The following is a 24,162-nucleotide window of genomic DNA, read 5'->3' as shown; positions in this document are numbered from 1 at the left end:
CCCTGGTAACCTCCTTAGCAACGGACTTTTACCTGGGAAGAAGCCCCCACGTGGGGGCAGGTTGGAGAAACCCTATAAAGGCCACCTTGAACAAAGGAAGTGCGCGCATATGCTGCCTGAGCCCATGTGCTGCTTGTGCCATGTGGCCGAGCACATGTGTCGCCCGCATCTCCCCCCCTTGAGATGTGTACTTTCATGCTTTCGTGTCCAGTGCTAGGATGTGTGTAGAGCTTCCTCCACCCTTGGAGAAGCCCACGTTCTCCCTTGAGCGCGTTACTCCTACTGGTTTTTCTTTTCCACTTATCCTTTCCCCCTTCCCTAAGACCTTCTAAATAAAATCTATTTACTTCACTGCTTGTCTACTCCTGAAATTCTTTTCCGCGAGCGAGACAAGAACCCAGTTACCCTGGGTCCCGGGTGTTAGAGGCGGTTGGAGAGAAAGTGACCGTCTTTCTCCTCCCCGCTTCACGAAAGTCACCCGTGGGGCCCACCGACATCATTCGGACACACGAATTCTAAGAAAGTGGCTCTGGACGAGGCTACGTGACAAACGTGACTGACCCAGAGGACTCAAGCCCTATAAAAAGGCTGCCCTAGCTAGCACAAATCGCTGCATCTACTAGGGGTGCAGCCCCAGCATGTTGGTCTGAATAAACTTTTGTCTTGCAAGACTGGCCCATCTCTGCTTCTTGCGGCTCCGGACCCAACAATATTACGGTTAAATGACAAAACAAAAATAGGAGAAGCACAAACTTTGAATCATGTCTCAGGGCAATATATATTCAATAACATATATAATGCTTTTTCATAGAAATAAAAATTAAACATTCAGTGTTTGAAGATTCTAAATTTGTAGGATTACTTATTATAATGCTTCTTACTATGACACAAACCAATCTCAGGATATCTAAAAATAGCTGTGCTTCAAAAACATTCATTTGACCTCAAAATTCAAAATCACCTTGAAAAACTGTTAGCTCCAGATGATCCTGCTACATATGGCATTCCTACCTTGACAAGAAAATAATAATAGCTCTCCTTACATGGTGATTATCTTTACTGAACAGTTATGTACTCAGAAATTCAATTGACATCAGAGCTTGTTTTCACCGAATCCCAGGATAAATAGGAATATATAACATTTAATAATTTTTTTCATTAAAATGTAAGGTGTTTTAACAATAAAGCCAATGCAAATCTTAGGAGTACTCACCCTTGCCTAATAGCTATACCTGCCAATTCTATAAAGCCATCTATTCCCTCAAAATATTCTAAGATTCATATATTTTCATGCTATCTTGTACTTAAAATTTTTGTTTAATCACATGTCCTTTATGTAAATGTGGACTTCAGTGGGCAGAAGTATGAAATCTGTGAACATTATATCTTTAAAAAGATGTATGATAAATCAAATATATACATCCATAGCAGAATTTTACACAAGCTGGAAGTTGTAATTTCATTCTCAATTTTACTTATATTTTATTTCCAAATTTCTATAAGAATAAAATTAATTATTTCTATGAGTTTTTTTGAGAATTTAAAAAAGCTCTAACAGGAGGTCCTATGAAGTGTTTCTAATATACAATGTGAAAAGATAAGTATATACAAATTTTAGTATATACTTATCTTTTCATCTAATAAGAAAGTGTTATTTACCTTTAGACATCTAATTTTTATTAATAATATTTTTGGACAGAAAATTCAATTGAACCCAATAAGTTACAAATAAACTATATCTACATATCATAATATTTTATTAAAAGTTTGCTATATAAACTTCATGTCAGAATGTAATTTCTTAAAATGAAATACTGAATATTTATTATAATTACTAAAAGGTATAACATGTACTTTTTAGTGAATAAAATTTTTTCTGAAGTGAAACAATTTTTTTACCAGTTGGAGATCTATTGTAATGCTTTTGAATGATGTTTGAAAGACTGAATAATAAAAATGTTGCCATTCAAAGAAAAAATGCAGAGTGCTCAATCAAGCTGGTTCGACTTCCTTTTTGTGAATTGTGAATCTGTAAAAACTTCAGAATGATAAAAGAATAGAATAATATATGATATTTACAGTGGAATAAAACTGTACCTGATTCTCCACAATTTTTTTTTTGTCTTTTACATTTACTAGGACTAGAGCGATAGCATAGCAGGTAGGGCATTTTCCTTGCACCAGGTGACCCAGATTCGATTCCTGAATCCCTCTCAGAGAGCTCGGCAAGCTACCAAAAGTATCCTCCTACCTGCATAATAGAGCCCAGTAAGCTACATGTGGCGCATTTGATATGCCAAAAACAGTAACAAATCTCACAATGGAGACGTTAGTGGTGCTCACTCGAGCAAATCGATGAACAATGGGACAACAGTGCTACTACAGTGCAGTGCTATATTTACTATCCTCTTTAATATAGAAAAACATATGTCACTGTCACCTTGTTGCTCATCGATTTGTTCAAGCAGGCACCAGTAACGTCTCTCATTGAGAGACTTATTGTTACTGTTTTTGGCATATCCAATACGCACGGGTAGCTTGCCAGGCTCTGCCTCAAAGGCTCGATACTCTCGGTAGGTTGCCCGGCTCTCCGAGAGGGGCAGAGGAATCGAACTCGGGTCGGCTTCGTGAAAGGTGAACGCCCAAACGCTGTAATATAGGAAAACATATGAGATAGAAGAACTCATATTCAAAATTTTCTTATATCTATTTGAAATCATATTTGGAAACATAGGATATTATTTTGACAGATTTTAGGAAATATTTTACATGTATGCATTTCTTATTTTAATAGCATCAATACATTATATATAGCAACAACATAATGTATTCAGTGGTATGAACATTCATCATAATTTCTTGGCTGAATAGTTTTGGAACTTCCAATTTTAAAAATAATATAATAAGAAATTTAAGATCCAGAAAGAGTAATGTGAGAAGTTAGCCTTGCATGCAGACCTAAGTTCCATTCCCAGTAGCAGAGGTGGTGCCCAAGGACCACTGGAAGTGACTCTGGAGTGCAGAGCCTGAAATAAGACATGAGCACCACTGAGTGTGGCCCAAAATGCTCCCCACCACAAAAAAAGTAAAATGTCATTATTTTAAATGTAGATTCACCCTCTAAGAAGTTTGATGCTAGTTGTAAATTCTATTTCATTGCATCACTAACCCTTTTGTTATTTCTTAAATTATTTTTATAATCTTTGGCAAAATATGGTTTTATATTTTTGTAAAGCAATCAAATTCTGAATTCAAAAAATAAGTACCTGTATGCTGGCAAAACTGGACAGCTAAATGCAAAAATATTTAAAAAAAATGGACTCAGACCTCTACCTAACACCATGCACAAAAATCAGATCAAAATGGATTAAAGACCTCAATATCAGACCAGAATCCATAAAGTACATTGAAGACAAGGTTGGCAAAACTATTCATGACATTGAAGCTAAAGTATCTTCAAAGGTGACAAACCACTGACCAAACAAGTGAAAACAGTGATAAAAAGAGATAAACAAATGGGACTATCTTAAACTAAGAACCTTCCACACCTCAAAAGATAGTGTGACCAGAATATACAAAAATAATATATAGAATGGGAAAGGATATTCACCCAATACCCATCAGGTAAGGGGATGATACCAAGGATGCACAAGGCACTGGTTGACCTCTACAAGAAGAAAACATCCAACCCCATGAGAAAATGGGGCGATGAAATGAACAGAAACTTTCTCAAAGAAGATATACGAATGGCCCAAACACAGGAAAAAATGCTCTCCGTGACAAATCATCAGGGAGATGCAGATCAAAACAACAATGAGATATCATCTCACACCACAGAGACTAGCCCTTATCCAAAAGAACAAAAGCAACAGTGTTGGCGAGGATGTGGGGAGAAAGGGACCCTCCTTCACTGCTGGTGAGAATGCCGACTGGTTCACCCTTTCGGAAAACCGTATGGACGCTTCTCAAAAACTTAGAAATTGAGCTCCCATTGGAGCCACCAATACCACTTCTGGTAATATATCCCAGAGAGGCAAAAAGTATGGTAGAAATGACATATGCACTTGTATGTTCATTGCAGTACTGTTTATAATAGCCAGAATCTGTGAAAGATCCAAGTGCCTGAGAACAGATGACTGGTTAAAAAAGCTTTGATACATCTACACAATGGAGTACTATGCAACTGTGAAAGAGAATGAAGTTATGAAATTTGCATATACATATGCAAATCCACTTATATAAGTAGATCAGCATGGAGAGTATCATGTTAAGTGAAATGAGTCATAAAGAGAGGGACATACATAGAAAGTTTGCACTCATTTGTGGAATATAAAGTAAGAGAATTTGATACTTACACCAACGAATAGTAGAGATGAGCACCAGGAGGATTGCTTCAGGGCTTGGAAGCCAGCCTCACATGGTAGGGGAAATGGCAGCTCAGATAGAGAAGGGACCACCAAGTAAAGGGTGCGTGGAGAGCCCACTCGGGATGGGAAATGCGAGCTGAAAGTAGACTATAGATCAGACATGATGGCCACTGAATATCTATATTGCAAACCACAACACCCAAAAGGAGAGGAAGAGAAAAAGGGAATGCCCTGACACAGAGGCAGGATGGGGTAGGGGGGGAGAGGTTGGGGTGATGGGAGGGATAGTGGGACAATTGGTGGTAGAGAATGGGCATTGGTGGAGGGATGGGTACTACATCAGTGTATGACTGAAACGTAAGCATGAAAGTTTGTAAGTCTGTAAGTGTACCTCGTGTTAATTCAGGTAAAATTTTAAAAAATTAAAAAATGAGTCGCTGTGAGTGCAGGCAGTATAATTTATGCTGTATTATTTATTTCAATCTTCTTTATAAAAAGTGAATCCTGGGGCTGGAGCAATAGCACAGCAGGTAGAGTGTTTGCCTTGCACGTGGCTGACCTGGGTTCGATTCCCAGCATCCCATATGGTCCCCTGAGCTCTGCCTGAGTGCATGAGCCAGGAGTAACCCTTATGCATCACCAAGTGTGACCCAAAAAGAAGAAAAAAAAGAAGTGAATCCTGAAAAAGATAGAGATGAACTCTGCCATGTATATCTCAAGGCTCTTCTCATGTGTCATTGTGATTCACGAATAATTTACAGAGGAGAAATACAGAATGTACTACATAGAGGTTAACCAACTTATTACAAACCATATTGTCACTCTATAACTGAAGGTGGAGTGGTGAATAAAGAAAACTAGGTGAATAGTAGGCCAATGATTTATATGTATGTTTAGATTTCTGTGAATTGTGTTAATTTCTTTAAGGATCAATATCTCCATTAAAAAATAAGTATATGTGCAAAATATGGACTGGTAAAATAACCTTTAAGAGTTGTACTGAAGGTGATATATAGAACATTGGATAAAGCTATTGTTTTGCATGGCGCAGACCTAGTTTGATTCCTGGCACTGTATGGTCTTCCAAGAACCACCATAAATAACTTCAAATCAAAAACTACAGAAAAAGGGTATAGGTTGGTTAAACATAGGGTTTGCCTTTTACTTGCATCCTGCTGACCCAGGTTTGAATCCCCAGAAGCTCTAGGGATCACTCCTGAAAAGAGTCAGGAATATGCTATGAGCACCACTAGGTGTGTAACCTCCCCAATCTCACCAAGAAAATAAACATTTTCTCAAATAAATATTTCTCAATAAAGTAAACAAGTCCCCAACATTTTTCAAGAGGGACTGTATTGAGCTGTAAAACAAGTCTTGATAAATCTAAAAGGAACGTCCCTTTTCCAGAAAAAAAAAAAAAAAGTACTGAAGGGGTAGCATAGATGGAAAGGTTGAGTGCATTATTTGCATACCAGAGGCCCTGGGTCGGTTGTTGGCACTGTGAAAACCCTCAGCACTGCCAAGAGAAACTCTTCTGAGCACTTTCCATATGGCCTCAATGTAAGCTAGTAAGACTTTGAATAAGTAAGAACAGTATGCAATAGCCAAGAAAACAGCACACATTCCAGCCAGGTAAAATGTGATACCATTTCATAGAGAAAATTTTTCAGAGTGTAACAATAAAATTTAGGTCAGTGACAACACAAGGATGCTATTAAACATAGCTGAATCAATTAGAAATAGGTTAAAATTTAGCAGGTAATGAAAAAACTAATGGAGTTCAGAGAGGCGATATTAATGAAAGAAAATTACACAACAGAGATCCCATAAATAGTGAGTAGAAAGTAACTCGCTGAGGGCTTTTAACAAGGTAAATTATTTTCCTTCAATGAACATAGTTCAGAAGACATGAGACAGTGTGTTTCAATTGGATCACAACTTCCTGTTGATGTACCTTCTACTTGCAGTGCTTTTATTTATAATGGATAAGTAATGAAGTGGTGAATTCAAGGCAATATCTGAAGAAGTAAAATGAGCACAATGTAGTTCCTTTCCCAGCAAATGTTAGATACCTTTATAGAGATGCAGAAGACCCATATCATTGCTTATCAAGGCAAAACTCATTCCTTCTAACCATTTTTGCTCAAATCGAAGGGTACTGGCTGTAGCTTTTTATTTTTTGGTTTTGGTTTCTGTTTGGGGGCCACACCCAGAGTGCATAAGGCTTCCTCCTCCCTCTGCTCTCAGGAAACCCTCCTCAGAGGCTCAGGGGTCCATGGGAAGAGGAAGGGAGCAAACCTGGCTCATCCATGTGCAAGACAAACGCCTTATAAATATTAGACCTACGAATAATTGCCAAAAAAGGGAGATTATTAATTAAAACTGGTTAAGTAATCTGTACTTCCCAAGAGGAAAAATAACAACAACTTTAAGACTATAAATACTCTCTCTGGGCCAGAGTAGTTCAGTGTGCACAAGGTCCTACATTAGATCTCCAGCACTGCATGGCCACCCAACATGTGATTGTATCCTTAGTTTCCCCAGCACTACTGGGAAGCTGCTCTCTAAAATGTCTTTTAGTGTAGGTTTGTTCATCTAAAAAATATCAATTATCTTAAAAATATCAATATCAATTATTCTAATTTCTCACATATAATACTGTATCACTGTCATCCTGTTGTCCATCGATTTATTCAAGCGGGCACCAGTAACATCTGTATTCCTCTCAAACCTGAGATTTTAGCAGTCTCTCCTTATTCGTCTTTCCCAAAGATTGGAGGCTCTTTCAGGGTCAGGAGAATGAGACCTATCATTGCTGTTTTTGGCATATCGAATACACCACAGGTAGCTTGCCAGGCTCTGCCCCTGTGGGCAGGATATTCTCGGTGGCTTGCTGAGCTCTCCAAGAGATAGGTATATATCTGTTACTGTATTTGGGATATAAATATGTCACAGGGAACTTGCCAGCACTCCTGTTGGGCAGTAAACTTTCGGTAGCTTGTCAGGTTCTCCAAGAGGGAAAACTAGGGTATGAGATGTGTGTGACTGCCTAGCTACTGGAAAATGGGGAATCTGGGTGGAAGAGGTCCTGTCCCAATCCGAGCAGCCTTGGACATCTCGGACCCAGGTTCCGCACACCTGGGTTCCTCTGCCAGTTTCTTCATGCATGAGGCTCGTCCGAACATGTGGAGAGTGGCCTTGAGCATGGCTGTGGCTGGGTTCCGGAGGTCTTCAGCATGTTAATACATGCTTCAGTAAATAAGTATTTGAGCATTAACATCGTTATCCAGGAAATATTAATTATGTTTATTTACTCACGTTTCTGACCAATGTCACCCTGTCACGGGAGCCTTCCCCCGTCCTGTCACTCTCAAGTCCTGTTCACCTGTCCCCTCCTCAGACTTGGTTTGTCTCCCACGTGCTGCGGGGACCTTGGATCTTTTATTTATGTATTTGTTTAATTGCTCATTACTTGCTCTGCTTAGCTGTCAGCTCCTGGAGTGCAGGCACAGCCCACTTCGAATCTGCTCAGAGCCAGAGGGGCTGCCCTGGGTTCTGGGCTGACCCAGCCGGAGGAGCTATGGGGTTCTGCAGAGAACTTGAAACTGCTGCCTTAGATCCAGAAAATCTCGGGCAGACAGGAAATCACTGCATGCAAAGGTTCCAGGAAAGAAAAATCACTCAACCTTTTTTTTTGGGGGGGGTGGGGAAGGGAGTTACTTTGGGGCATGTGCAATGGTGCCTGGAAGCCACCCGGCTTCTTGCTTAGGGGTCACACCTGGTGATGCTCAGGACCAGGAAGTGTCAGGGATTAAGCCTGGGCCTCCCAGACACCCCCTGCCCTCTGCAGGTAAGGTGTTTTCCCTGCACGAGGCTGATTCGGGTACGATCCCTCTCGGAGAACCCAGCAAGCTACCGAGAGTATCGCACCCACACTGCAGAGGCTGGCAAGCTCCCTGTGGCATATTCGATATGCCAAAAACGGTAACAGCAAGTCTCACGATGGAGAGGTTACCGCTGCCCGCTCGAGCAAATCGATGAACAATGGGATGACAGTGCTAGAGTGCTACAGTGCTACTCACATACATAAGTTATTAAGTACAATAAGTTCAATCATTTTACTTAATTCACTCCTTTTCAGGGTAAAATAATCACATTAATAAAAATTGAGTAAATGCAAATATCAATATCTGATTGTTTTCTCACTTCTCACAATGAGGTCTTCAACAGACAGTACAAGTATAAATATACTTGCTTAAATTAGTCTAGGGTCTGTAGCAATAGCACCAGAGAAACACAGTCCTCACCTTTCAAGCAGCTGACCTAGATTTGATCTCCAACCGTCCATATGTTTCCCCAAAAACCCCCACACAGAGAGGGTCCTTGAGTTCACAGCCAGGAGTAAGCCCTGAGGACCACCATGTGTGGCCCTAAATCCAAAGTAAATAATTAAATGCATTACTCCAGCCTATATTTAATAACAGTACAAATATTTACAAATATATCAAATATTTTCTTTACACTAAATTTTATTTACATTTAAACTATATTTCTTGTTATTTTATACTATTTTTTTACTTAGAGAAGACCAGACTTCAGATTTATTCACTTAAAAATTTCTAAATAGTGCCATACTTTAGAGTTTAAAATTTCTCATTGAACAAACTACTTTAGGAGTTTTATAGGTTTTCTTTTAGGAACAAGTACTTACTGAAGTTAAGTAGAAAATATTCTTTACTTTGTGCATTGCTAGACAGGGAAGCATATTTATATTTGTACTGTCTGCAAAAGAGATAATATTTAATATGTTCTCATCTTATAGTCTGATAAAAGATATCGTAGTCAAATCAAAGTTAACTGTCTGTAAATAAGATTATGGAAGTAGGGAAAGAAACCAATGTTTATGATTGTCCAGATATTAGGAGCAAGTCATTGGAATTAGATGAAATTTTGAGAGAGTGAATAGCTGATTCTAGGCAGAAAAAATGAATAATAAATTCTAGATTATTAAGAAATAGCTAAATATGCCAAAATTACTACAGATAAACTGTTGAATGCAGTACTTGCTAAGGAAGCTTATACTATTGTGTCAGATTTACTTGCTATGGATTTTCAAGGGCAGAATAGAAAACAGTAAGAAAATAAACTGAGGGCATTTTATTTGAAGAGAATTGCACCATAACTATAATTCTGATATGTAGAGAAATAGACATATGAAGAAAAAGGTAGGTTAATTTGTAATTTAAAACTGTATTTTAGGGGCTGGAGCGACAGCACAGCGGGTAGGGTGTTTGCCTTGCGCACAGCCGACCTGAGTCCAATTCCCAGCATCCCATATGGTCCCCTGAGCACCTCCAGGAGTAATTCCTGAGTACAGAGCCAGGAATCACCCCTGTGCATCACCCGGTGTGACCGAAAAAGCAAAAACAAAAAAAAAGACTACTTTAAATTACAATTTAATAACTGATAACAAGTCTCAATCAGCAATATCAATTTACCAGCTAAACTGTTGTGTTCTGGGGTTCATACCAGCAGTGCACAGTGCTTATTACTGACTCAGAACTCAGAGACCACTCCTGGCAAGGCTCAGGGAACTATATGAGTTGATGAAAATCATGTCTTTAATCAACTAATCTTAAAGAGTTAAGAAACTCAAAGTCTTTTTTAGAAAATTAATTTATACTGGGACATATGGTTAAAAGAAATAGGAAATTGGGAGGGTGAGTATAGTATACAAAAATACATTATCAATAAAAGATACAAGAATCTAAGACACAGCTCTAGATGATTTTACCTATTTTATTAATAAAACATATATTTTTTATTGAATCAATACGAGATAGTTACAAAGTTGTTAGTTATTGAGTTCAGTCATACAATATTCCAACAGCCATCCCTTCAAGGGTGTACATTTCCCACCACTAACGTCCCCAGTAATGTGATAAAAAAAAGTTTAAGTCAATAAAATATGAACTTATGATTGTTGTATGATAATACTATTATCTATAATAGAGCAGATGAAGTAGAAACCATTACTAAAACATTATACATTTCATTCTTGGCTTTTTGTTTGTTTATGTTTGGTGGCTGTTGGAATATTGTATGACTGAACCCAATAATGAACAACTTTGTAACTGTACATCTTTGTATACTATCCTCACCCTCCCACTTTTCCCATTTCCTTTAACGCTATGTCCCAGCATAAACTAGTTTTCTAAAAAAAGTCTTTGAGTTTCTTAACTCTTTAAAAGTGATGGGGTCACAGGAGATGCTCAGGGGTTACTCCAACTTTTGCGCTCAGGAGTCTCTACTGGAGGTGTTGGGAGACTATAAGAGTAACAGGGATCAGTCTGGCGGCACATAGGGCAAGTGGCCGACCCACTGTACTATCTCTCCAGGCGATTACATTTCAGTCTAACTATGTTTCAAGTATTTTCTTATTTAATATCAGAGAAGATCAGTAGCTTCCACTAACTGGTGTGACCTAGACTCAGCTTATCCCAGAGCTGGCTGTTCTAGCTGCTCTAAGCAGCTTCCATGGCTCTAAGAAGTTCCGTGCAGGGTTCCAAGAGAGCTTCTAAACCCCTGTCTCAGAATTTACCTGGCTGAGTCCAGCTGCAGTGACGTGGCCTCCCAGAATCCTAGGAGACTCCTGGACCCCAAAGCAGCTGCTTGCTCCAGCAAACCAGGCATCTCCTGTGTGTGACCCCAAATGCCCTCGTCAGCTCCAGGCTTTCAGAGGTCAGTGTATCTGGGTTCACCTCTCCCCTTTAGCCCAACAACTTTGGCTCCAGGGACCCAAGTTGCTTCCTGGTTCCTAATTAGCTCTAGAAGTTGCAAAGGTTCCTGAAGCCTCAGGCAGTTTCCAAGCTAGAAAGGTGAAGGGGCAGATGTTTTGGCTCAATCAGTCTAAGGCTCTCCTCAGTGCCTGGGACTTCTGCAGACTTTGTACTGCACTTAGGGGAAATAAGTTGGTGAACCACACCCACAGTAGAAACAGAATGAAGACTCCATCATAAATAACTTAATCATATGATCAGCAAATTCACTTTTAGATATTTTGTGAAGTAAATAAAATCACTATATGAAAAAGGTCTCTCAGGTGCCAAAAATACATCTCACCAGGTGGAGCACCAGCTTTGAGCACCAAAGGCCAAGGGTTAACCCCAGCACAGAGCAGGGAGTAGGCTCTCACAGGGGGAAATTGTGTGACCCAAAAACCAAACGGAGCAAATAAAGAATATTTGAAATCTATCCCCCAGTGTTCATTGTAATGTATCCAAGATGTATTAATCATGCAAATGTCCATTAAGAAGTGAATGAATAGAGGGAAAATGTTATAAAACATATACATACACTGGAATATTCTTCCATCCAAAAAGACAAATAAGGAAATTCTTTCTTTGGCAAAACATAGATGGAAATTATAGATATTATTCTGACATAAGTCAGAGGAAATGTCATATGTTCTCTCACACATCTGCGAACTCTAAGAAGCTGAACTCAAAAGATTATACTAGAACATTGGTTTTCACGGATGTATAGGTTGGGGGAATGAAAAATTGTCCAAGTGTGCAAATGTAAGCTAAAAATTGGAGGTATCTAAGGTAATGCATGGTATCTGTAATTAACAAATATTATATTATGTATTTGTTTAAGTTAAAGAAAAAAGGTAGCAATTAAAATTATGAGTTATGTGAAGGCATGCAGCTGTTAATGATGGATGGTAATCATTTATCAATATCACTGTCACCCCATTGCTCATCGATTTGTTCGAGCGGACACCAGTGACATCTTCCATTGCGAGACTTGTTACTGTTTTTTGGCATATTGAATATGCCACGGGTAGCTTGCAAGGGTCTGCTGTGCTGGCGGGATACTCTCGGTAGCTTGCAGGACTCTGAGAGGGGCAGAGGAATCGAACCCGGGTTGGCGCATGCAAGGTAAATGCCCTACCCACTGCGATATCACTCCAGCCCATTTAACAATATATAATTATCAATTTGTATGATTTATAAATGTTACATATGTATCTCAATAACATGGAAACTATTTTTTAAATCAATCAACTAATGAAAGTGTTTCCTTGTTAATATACTGATTTACATAACCAACAGCAAAATACATGGCAAGCTCTTCTCTCATAATTATATACACTATACATCATTATATGTTTAATTACTTCAGTGTGATAAAATAAGGCATTTGAGTGTAGCAGGTAAGTGAATCAATAATTTTAAAATCTGATAACAAAGAATGTTGCACTTGTCAATAAGTGATACCAACTCATTTTTGCTATTTAATCATATTACTGTTTTTACTTGCATTTCAAGCACTAATCATCCATGATTAGTGTCTTGACTCATAATTAACTTTCTTCTAAGCAATGCTTCTCATTAATGATTTTTATACTCTGTCTTGTACTGTAGCACTGTAGCACTGTTGTCCCGTTTGCTTGAGACCAGTAATGTCTCCATTGTGAGAATTGTTGTTACTGTTTTTGGCTTATTGAATATGCCACAGGTAGCTTGCCAGGCTCTGGCAGGATACTCTCGGTAGCTTGCTGGGTTCTCTGAGAGGGACGGAGGAATCAACCTGGGTTGGCTGCGTGCAAGGCAAACGCCCTACCCGATGTGCTATCGCTCCAGTTGGGTCTTCTACTAGAATGACCTATTTTAACAATCAAAAATAGTTAAGGTAAACACAAATAAACTTCGTATTCATTCTTTTGTCTGAAATTTCTCAATTTAAAAATTACTTTCAATTTTATAATTAACTTTATCTTGATTGTGCTTTGAAACGCAACATTCTAAAGCGTGAGTAATTCTGTTAAATGTTGATTTCTAAAGTAAGGCTTCCTTAACCATTTGACAATCTTTGTTTGTTTCCTATAACAGCAAGTTTATCCTTAAAATGCATCAACAGTAAAACTTTTTAAAACTACCCATACTGTATTGTAATTTTATTTTATTCTATTTTCCTTGAGAGACACATTCCTGAAGATTAAAAAAATTCAAATTTTAGTTGAATCTTTTCCTAAAATTTTTCAGAATAACTTCCCCACCTTTACTTTTACATAATGAAATGAAGAACTGATTTCTCAAGTCACTTATTTCCTTTATTTTTAATCATTCCTTTCTATGGATTGGTTGAGTTGTTTTGATGACTGGCTGCAGTGCTCGCACACATTTGTGCTGGTGCTTTTTGGGTCATACTCTTCAGGGCTCAGGGCTTACTCCTGACTCTGTATTCAGGAATCACTCCTTATGGGCTTGGGTTTGGTTCCAGGGATCAAACCTGGGTTGGCAGCATGTACGGCAAAAGCTCTATTTGCTGCACCATTGTTCCAGCCCCCAAGTGCTTGAACACCTTAACCGCTGTGCTCATAGAGTTATATAAGCCTGAATGCTCACAAACTTTTAGTCACAGTCTGCCAAAGGTGGAACACTGAATAGCACAAATAGCAATGCTGCCAGTTTTTCATTCACTAGGTGGCAATGGTGCCAGGCTGGAAATCGAAGGCCTCATGCTTTTACCACTTATCTGGCTCAAATTTGTCCCTGTCTCTTATTTTATATAAATTGACCCTTGCCCAATTCTACTTAACATTTAGCTATGCTCAAATCTCTAACAGAGTTTCTTAATAACAAAGAAACTGGATGATTTTTCATGTCCTACACACACGGCTGCAATTCCTAAATTATACCTTATATTTTGACTGTTTCTATTATATATGCAAACTTAAAACTGTACTACAGAATTTTTGGATTCAAGATCATAACATGTAGTTTAAATCATATTTTCTTATATAATATATCCAAGGGCTGGAGCGATAGCACAGCACTTGAGCGTTCGCCTTTCACTCGGCCGACCTGAGTTCGATTCTTCTGCCCCTCTCGGAGAGCCCAGCAAGCTACTGAGAATATCGAGCTCGCACGGCAGAGCCTGGCAAGCTAGTCGTGCGTATTGGATATGCCAAAAAACGTAACAATAAGTCTCTCAGCGAGAGGCGTTACTACTGCCCGCTTGAACAAATATATCCAAATGTAAATGAAAATAATAGTCACGATTTCAATTTTGCCTCCATGCAAAATTGTTGAAACAACATGGATAAAAATTTATATCTGTCATTATTATCTATTCCTAGTTAGGTTTTTGATACAATCAGCACTAAATAATGAGACTTAATTCCCCCAGAATTTACAGATTCGTCTAGAATTTTTCAGGTAAGCTTCCATACAGAAAAATATGATGTTGCATCTTTCTAAATATGAGTCAGACCATAAAAAAAAATTTAAAAAAATCTTAATGACTAAAATAAGTGTTTATCTAACATTTGTATCTGTTCAAAGGACACTAAATACATTAAGAAAAAATCAACTAAACCACTAAGAATCACACGCTTATACCTTTCTATCATTCCAATATTCTAAATTAGTTTGCATAAAAGTTATGTTTTTAAAAGGCCGGCTGATTTACTATGCTAAATTTATTTGAAGATTAAACATTAAAAGAGTGTTTTCAGTTTAAATACAATAAATGAGATTCATAGTAATAATGAAACTAAAGTCATATTATCTAATATAACAAGCAATTTTCAAACATGGCATTTGTATTTTTAATTAAGTAAAATCCAATAAAATTTAAATATCAGTTTTTTGGTCGCACTAGCTTTATTTTAAGTGTGAAGCAGACACATGCATTTCATTATGACAGAAAAACATATTGGATAGTGCTGCTAAAAAACAAAGAATGTCATCTAATTTTAATTTTGTTTTATATTATAAAACAATTTTTCAACCAGGAGTGACCCTTGAGCACAGAACCAAGAATATGACCTGAGGACTTCCAGATGTGACCCGAAAACAAAACAAACAAACCAAATAACAGTTTCCAGGCCAGAGCAAATAGGGCAATTTGCCTTGTACAAGGCAGACTTGGTTCAATCCCAGCACTCGTAGGAGTGATTCCTGAATTTAGAGCTACCAAGAGAAATCCCCTAAGCACTTCAGAGCGTGGCCTCAAAATTAAAAATATATATATATTTTTCTAACCTAAATAAACAAATAGCACAAACCAAAAAATAATATATTTTCTTTAAAAATTTGAAAACATCATGAATGGCTTTCAATGATGAAGGACAAATATAATCAGAGGATTAATTAAGATAAACATGTAACAAAACCCAGCTAATTTTGTAGCAATAATTCTCCACTTTTTGTAAAATTATATTTAACAATGATAAATGATTGCTCCCAGGGCACCTTTGAAAAATTGTAAGTTATTTGTCCTTTCCAAAAGCTGTTTAGGAAAATAGAAACATACTTTCAAAGTCAAATAGGTATTTCACAAGCTTAAGTGTTTTTCTAACAAAGTATACTTGTCATATAAAATAAATCCTGCAAAATTATTTTCAAGATAAATTTTTACATGTGTTTTTAAAATTATTAAGCAAAATATACATATTTTTTTAAAAAAATATTTTTCATTTTTTTAAAAATTTTAAAAATTTTATTGAATCACCATGAAATAGTTACAAGATTTCTTGTTTGGGTTACAATCTTACAATGATCAAGCACCCATCCCTCCACCAGTGCACGTTCCCCACCACCAATATGGCAGGTATACCCCCCTTTCTCACCCTCTCCCTGCCTCCATGGCAGACAATATTCCCCATACTCTCTACTTTTGTGCATTATTGGTTGCAACACAGACACTGAGAGGTCATCATGTTTGGTCCATTATCTCCTTTCAGCATGCATCTCCCATCCCAACTGGTTCCTCTAGGCATCATTTTCTTAGTGATTCCTTTTCTATTCCATCTGCCTTCTCCCCTCCGCTCATGAAGCAGTCTTCCACTATGGGGCAGTCACCCTGGTCCTTGTATCTACGGTCGTTGGGTGTCAGCCTCATGTGATGCTACCCTACACTCCACAAATGAGTGCAGTCCATCTATGTCTGTCCCTCTCTTTCTGACTCATTTCACTTAGCATGATACTCTCCATGTTTATCAATTTATAAACAAATTTCATGACTTCATCTCTCCTAACAGCTGCATAGTATTCCATTGTGTAGATGTACCAAACATTTTTTAACCAGTCATCTGCTTTAGGACACTAGGGTTGTTTCCATATTTTGGCTATTGTGAACAGTGCTGCAATGAATATATAGGTGCAGATATCATTTCTACTGTGCTCTTTTGCATCCTCAGGATAAATTCCCAGAAGTGGTATTGCGGAGTCTTATAGAAGCTCAAGTTCTAGATTTTTTTTTTGTCTCTAAGCTAAGTATTTTTGAAGCATGATGATAAAAGAGTAATTATACAGCATTATATCAAAAACATTTCCTCCTATTTTTATTTTACTTCTATGAAGAAATACATTCAGAAATTTAACAGCAAGATAGTCACCAATTGACCCTTGATAATAGCACTGAGGGGTTATAGAGGAGCCATTAAGTAAATCACACAAGTAATAATTCTAGACATCGTCAAAACTCTTGTTCACTTTCATAACAGGCCAGAAAATTTACAGTGTACGTCATATTTCTATGCTGTTTCTTTCTCTGAATTGGGGAATAAATGCCATTTTCTGATCCATAATGTTTCAAGAATGTGATTTATGTAGTTTCACTGTATTTTTGCTTTACCAATGTTCAGTAATAGAAACAAAAAAATGTGTATTCCTATCTTTAAAAGTTACTTTGGTATTGCTTCTGTAGCAACTAAGCTGTTGTTAATACAGTCCCTTTGGGTATAAAGATACTGACCTAAGTAACTTCAGAAATGAGTGATTCTATACCTATCAAAACCAAAATATAACTGCACAACAAGTATGGCTCTCTACAAAGGAGTTAAACTTGTTTCCCACAGTGATGTAGATTGAGAATATTGGTAAGATACAACTACATACTAAAATTGAAATAGTAAGTATATGATGTATAGTGGGATTAGAGTTTTAATTATTTTAATAAGAATTATAGATATGCAAGAAAGGAAGACAAACAGATTATCCCTGAAGACATCAGTCAAATAATATTTTATTTAAAATAGGTCTATATCTGTCAAAATATGTGTAAATTGCATATGTAATGGGACTAGCTCATATATATTCTATATATGTGTGTGCTGTATACAATATGCTATACATAATACATAACAGGCTATATAATTATGTTTATATATTATTTGGTAAACTAAAAGATTTTAACATGCCAGTAGAAACAAGCAAAGCTAGCTTCTAAAATCAGGTGCCTAAAACCATTCTCCAACAAAAGGAACCAGAACTTCATAAAAGATAAATGACTAAGACTGGGGTAGGAAAAATACAGTTAAGTCAGGAGAACTTTGTTTTATTATAATATGAGGAGGATAAGGAGTGCTCATGTAGAAAATTTAAAAGCAGCATGGCCAGGGTATTTTGGTTTCATGTTTGTTTTGATGAAATAGAATCAATAAATTTGTTTATTAAAATATGTCCATTTTAGTGGCCAGAGAGACGGTATAAAGGGTAGGATGCTTACCTTGCACACACCTGAGACACGTTCTGTTCCGTGCTCCCCATATGTTCCCTTGAGCATTCACAAGTGATCCCTAAGTACAATTCATAGTGATCACTGAACAGAGACAGGGGTAATAATCCCTGAGCACCACCAGGGGTGACAGCCAAACCAAATGAAAATAAAATAGGTAAATTTCACAGTATATAAATAATGTGAGCTTAATTTGATTCTAATTGAGGCATTGTTGAATTCATTCTATGTTTGCAGTGCTACTTCAGGAAATAATACTGAAAAGTTCTTGAAAAACTGGTGAGGTGGCACATATAGAGCAATTTGAAGGGACTGAAGAAAGGAAGCTAAAACAATTTGAACACCAATCCAACTAAATAAACAGTGAACATTAATTTTTTTTTTTTTTTGCTTTTTGGGTCACATCCAGCGATGCTCAAGGGTAACTCCTGGCTTTGGACTCAGGAATTACTCCTGGCAGTGCTTGGGGGACCATATGGGGTGCCGGGGATCGAACCCGGGTCGGCCACGTGCAAGGCAAACGCCCTACCCGCTGTGCTATCGCTCCGGCCCCAACAGTGAACATTAATTAAGATGGATAGTGGGTATGTTGAGTTTTGAGGTTCAATATTTTTAAATTCAGGTTAAGTATTACAGCAGAATTAAAGAGGAAGGAAGGAAGGAAGGAAGGAAGGAAGGAAGGAAGGAAGGAAGGAAGGAAGGAAGGAAGGAAGGAAGGAAGGAAGGAAGGAAGGAAGGAAGGAAGGAAGGAAGGAAGGAAGGAAGGAAGGAAGGAAGGAAGGAAGGAAGGAAGGAAGGAAAGAGTCCTTCAAGCAGTCAGCTTTCTATGTTACCCAGGTTTTTGTTTTTAAAGGTAACATTATGGGTATGGAGGCCTGAATCTTCATCTCCTTTTGTAGTTAGTAATGTGTGTTTAGTGCAAATGCATGCTTTTGGAGTGAATGTTGCAGTAAACAAAAACTTAATGCCAGGGGGCTGGAGCGATAGCACAGCGGGTAGGGCGTTTGCCTTGCAGGAGGCCAACCCGGGTTTGATTCCCAGCATCCCATATGTTCACCTGAGCACCGCCAGGAGTGATTCCTGAGTGCATGAGCCAGGAGTAACACTGTGCATCGCTGGGTGTGACCCAAAAAGCAAAAAAAAAAAAACAACTTAATGCCAGGCAATTATACTACGAAAGAAAAACTGGGTTCTTGGTATATGAGAACATTTTGCACTGAATATATATACACACATACATATATATATATGTATGTGTGTGTATATATATGTATATGTATATGGAAAGCTAGTTCTCTTCTAAAAATAAACCTATTAGTAACATTTTTAAAGAAAGACTGTACTAATCCCATTATGCAATCCAACCCAAAATGAGGGATGTATTTCTAACACTTAAATTTTTCATTGGTACTGTTTCTCATGAAGCAAAACAGACATATATTATCTATTTGCAATTAGTTTTAGTTTCAACATTAGGTGAATATCAGCATTCCTGGACTAATTTGAGAACTAGACTGCTATGTGTAGTAATGCTAATAAAAGAAAATAAACTCCTATTTTTAAAAAAAAAGTTAAAAATTAAATTTCAGGTATGTGACCCAGTAAGGGGAGTTGCAAATTTTCCACACATTAATTATTTCTTGGCAATATTTGATTTTCTCTTTCATGTAGCAAAATGAAATTATTTAATGACTTAAAATGCGCTGCATTTTGAGGACCTCGTTGTATTCTGAATGCCATAAAATTTTCCTAAATTAAAAAAGTCAGACTTTTTGCTGTCTGCATTTTAATTCATTCTTTATAAGGATTTCATGAACGTCTTTAGAGGTATAATGATATTCTATTGAATATATGTAATAGATTCTTATTTTATTAGAATTAAATTTTATAACACCAACCAAGTTAAGATTGTTTCTTTTATCTGCAAAATTTTGTAGTGAATGGAAACATTCAGGTATACATGATTATAAATTATAAGTGTGAATAAACTTCTTTAAAGAAATTCTAACTTTGTGAGTATATTTTTTATTTATGTAGTCTTACTAAAAATAGCTCTCTAGACTATTTAGAACAGAAACTAGTTATACAACAACCAAACCTTTCTCAATTACTATGCAAACCTTATTTGCAAGCTCTAAAATATGGAACTTATCTAAGTGTTTATTGATAGATAATTGACTAAAGAAGGTATGGTGCATTTGTTCAATGGAATGCTAGTTACCTATTAAAAATAAACTAATTTAAAACAAAATGGAAAGAACTCAAGAAAGTTATGTGATATGAAATAAGTCAGAAATAAAAATACAAATATTGGTTCATATTACCCATATGTGCAATACAATGTATAAAATTGTTGAGCAAACTGGTGGGTATTGCTAATAGAACATAGATTCTCGTAGTTGAATTGGGTGGAGTGAAGAACATTCCTGTGTATCTGTGGGGGTGAAAGTTAACATTTGGATAAAATGTCAGATAAAATTCTGGGCCTGAGGTTTTATGTTACATAATCAGATGAGCTAATTCATTTCCTTTGAGCAAACATTTTATTCCAAAACTTAATTATATTTTAAAAATTATGTCCACTGTTTTACTTTTTGTTTTTCTTTCTTTCTTTCTTTCTTTCTTTCTTTCTTTCTTTCTTTCTTTCTTTCTTTCTTTCTTTCTTTCTTTCTTTCTTTCTTTCTTTCTTTCTTTCTTTCTTTCTTTCTTTCTTTCTTTCTTTCTTTCTTTTTTCCTTTTTTGCTTTTTGGGTCACACCCAGCGATGCTCAGGGGTTATTCCTGGCTCTGCACTCAGGAATTACTCCTGGTGGTGCTCAGGGGACCATATGGGATGCTGGGATTCAAATCTGGGTTGGCCATGTGCAAGGCAAATGCCCTACCTGCTGTGCTATCCCGTTAGCCCCTTACTTTATCTTCAATATCTAACTCCCACATGAACAAGTTACAAGTTACAAGTCTCATTCTTGGGGCGGAGAGAAAGTACTGTGGGTAAGGAGTTCACCTGCAGGCAGTCAACCCAGGTTTGATCTGCCACACATTGTTTGAATTACCACCACCAGGAATGACTCCTGACCATATAGAGTCAAGAAGGAGCTCTCCCCACTGCTAGAAGTGTTCTCAAAACCCAAAACACATTAGTATGCCTTACAATTTGCTTTTACAGCATTGCCATAATTGATCAGTACTATGTTAAATGGAAAACATCTCAGAAGGTTGATCTAGAATTTAAAAGTTCCACTTTGAGAACTTAGCTATGTTTGCTTCTGAATATGCTTCTACTAATTTTCATTTGTTTTAATCCTGAAACTATTCATTTTTCAATGTGAATATTACATTGTTTATTGATTCATTTTTGTTTATTAGCCATTTGTGTTTAATTTTCTAATTAGAAATAGAATATATAACATAATTCATAACAAAAGTATTTTAATTTAAAACATCAGTTTTAATATTTTATATATGAATGTCTTGATGCACCTGTTTTTTCTCCCCTTTCCCTTGCCTTACAGGCTTTCTTTTACATCTTTTTTTTTTTAACTTATTTTATTCAGTCACCATGTGGAAAGTTACAAAGTTCTCAGGCTTATGTCTCAGTTATACAATACTCAAACGCCCATCCCTTCACCAGTGCCCATATTCTACCACCAAAAACCCCAGTATACCTCCCACCTCCCGCCCCCCACCCCCACCTGCATAACTGATAAATTTCACTTCAATTTCTCTTTACCTTGATTACATTCCATATTTCAACAAAATATTCACTATTGTTGTTGGAGTTTCCCCCCAAAAAAGACAGCCCTACTGCCAAGGAATCATTTGATAATTAGTTTTCCATTGCTGAGAATGAAGAGATATGAAGTCCAGCTGTTCCAAATACATAACTTTTTTTTTTTCCCTCATTCCCAAGCCACCAAGTTTGTGCCTGATTAATAGTCCTCATAATATGGCTGATGCCACGCTGCCCGGTAAGGGAAAAGAAAACCAAGAAAGAAGGACCCCTGAGGACCGCCAGGAGTAGTTCCTGAGTGCAGAGCCAGGAGTCACCCCTGTGCATCGCCAGGTGTGACTACAAAAAAGCAAAATAAAATAAAATAAAAATAATTGATTAAGGAAAATCAACTTTGTAAACCATATGCATTTAACTTTCAATATCTTATATTGAATATAAAAATTTAGGCATTTGTCAAATATAATTTTATAGAGGCTACACCCAACATGAGGGCAGGGTCATTCCTGGCCAACCACAGGCATGGACCTGATTTCTTTAAAAACTACCTCATGGATATGGACCTAATTACTTCAGGCAGGAAGTACAATACTTGAGCTCTTCATGCTTCTGGCCAACCATGTCACTCCTGGTGGTGTTTGGGGGTAGGAGGTGGCATTTAATTTTCAACATTGAACTCAGGGCCTGTCACATGCTAGGGTAGTGTTTTGCAAGTAGAACTATATCCATGGCCCATCAATATAATTTCAAATATTTATGTTACTGAAAAGAAGATGTACTTATACTTCCTGCCAGGAAAGAAGTTCAGAGCACTATCAATCTGCAAAAGATATATGATTGCATCTTATAAGTAGCTCTGTGGCTGTGCAGTGCATCTTCTAGGTATCTTCTGGCTCTCTGGTAGTAGGTATCTTTCAAAAATTTTGGTTGACTGACCAGTTTGGCTACTCTAGATTAGAAACGAATTTATAGAAAACTGTAATACAAATCAATAACAGTTCCACCTGTAGTGATGAAAATGAGTGTTGCTTAGTAGAAAAAATAAATCTTAAAGATTCTAATTCTCATTATATTTATTTCTCCACTTGCCACTATTTACCTCACTACAAGAGGAGTTTAGAAGAGAGCATAAAGGGCTGGAGCTCACACAGTGCATGCAGGAGGCCTGGGGTCCATCACAATATGGCACATTTCTTGAGACCACATCAAAAGTCACCCCTAGACACCATTAAGTCTGCTCGTAAAACAAAACCCAACCACCATGTGAGTTAAAAATCTTCAACAAAAGTTCACTTAATGTATAAAGGAATCATATTTTTACATTTTCTTTTTGCACTTTTATATTTTAAATTGAGAGCTTTTAATTGCAAAGAATAATAAGTACAAACTACTCCCTTGAACAAAGGCAGAGAAAATGTAATCGAGTTTGTGATCTCCTATCATGTACTCATTAACATTCATAGATCCAGTTTTGCCTGAGCTTCCTTTGAGCTTCCTTTTTCACTTCTTCTTGTTTATTTATTTCTTTGGGTACTTGCTTTGGGAAATATTTCTTCAAAAGCATGAAAACCCAGCTCCTGCTCTCACTGGTATTAGGTGAGCGTCCTCTCGTCAGTCTCCAGCAACATCTCTCTGAAGGATAGTCCATGGAAATACAAAGAAAAAGTCAAAACTGACATCATGGTTCAGTCAAAGATTAAAAGTAAGTCTTTCCTCTTTGGGAAGCTATTAAAATTGAGAGAAGATAGGAACTGGGGAATCAGAGGATGGGTCATTAGTAGGTGTTCCTAAGTAGTTGCTTCTTTTATGAGTGGCAATCTGAGTCAAAATGTAAAAGATACTGTAAAAGAAATGTCTCTAATTAAAGTTTCTCTCATACCTCAGGCAAATATGCTACTAGGAGGCAACAATTTTGTTTCTAGAAGGTCAATGATGTACAAATTGTATCAAAACTTATTTTATCAATAATTTTTGGAGACTTGCTAAAAATATTAAGGTGTCTTGACAGTAATTTAATAAGTTACAGCTGTGTTTTCATTTAGAAAGTGCTGCAAACAAATGCAATTTGTCACTTCAATCAAGACATTTCTTTCACTATTACCCATAAATATTTCTGAATAGCATTATTGAAAGCTTTTCAAATAAAGCCATCTTGTGTTTTAGATGACATACTTAAAGCTTTGAACATGATCAAGGAGACTTCAAAACTGCCTTAGATAATAAACACATAAAAAATAAAAGGAATGATGAATTAGGGAGCTTGATCTAAATTAGGAAGTTAGTAATAATTATACATTAATGGAAACATTAAGTATTCAAAAATCAAATTAGATAATTATCTGTATAGATTGCTATGAAAAGTAAAGTGGAAATATGCTAATAAAGATATTGGCATTTAAAATAAAGAGGCATTTTCTTAATATCTGGACCATTTCGTGTCAGTAGGTGAAGTAATGGAAATTGTGAGTAGATTTAGTCATTGGCATAATATAACTAAGCTTCACTAAAATGGTCTTACATATTTTAATTATCAATG

This window comes from Sorex araneus, chromosome 1, assembly GCF_027595985.1.
Source record: "Sorex araneus isolate mSorAra2 chromosome 1, mSorAra2.pri, whole genome shotgun sequence".
Taxonomy (NCBI): Eukaryota; Metazoa; Chordata; class Mammalia; order Eulipotyphla; family Soricidae; genus Sorex; species Sorex araneus.
The sequence above is the reverse complement of the archived record's forward strand: the minus strand, read 5'-3'. Positions refer to the sequence as shown.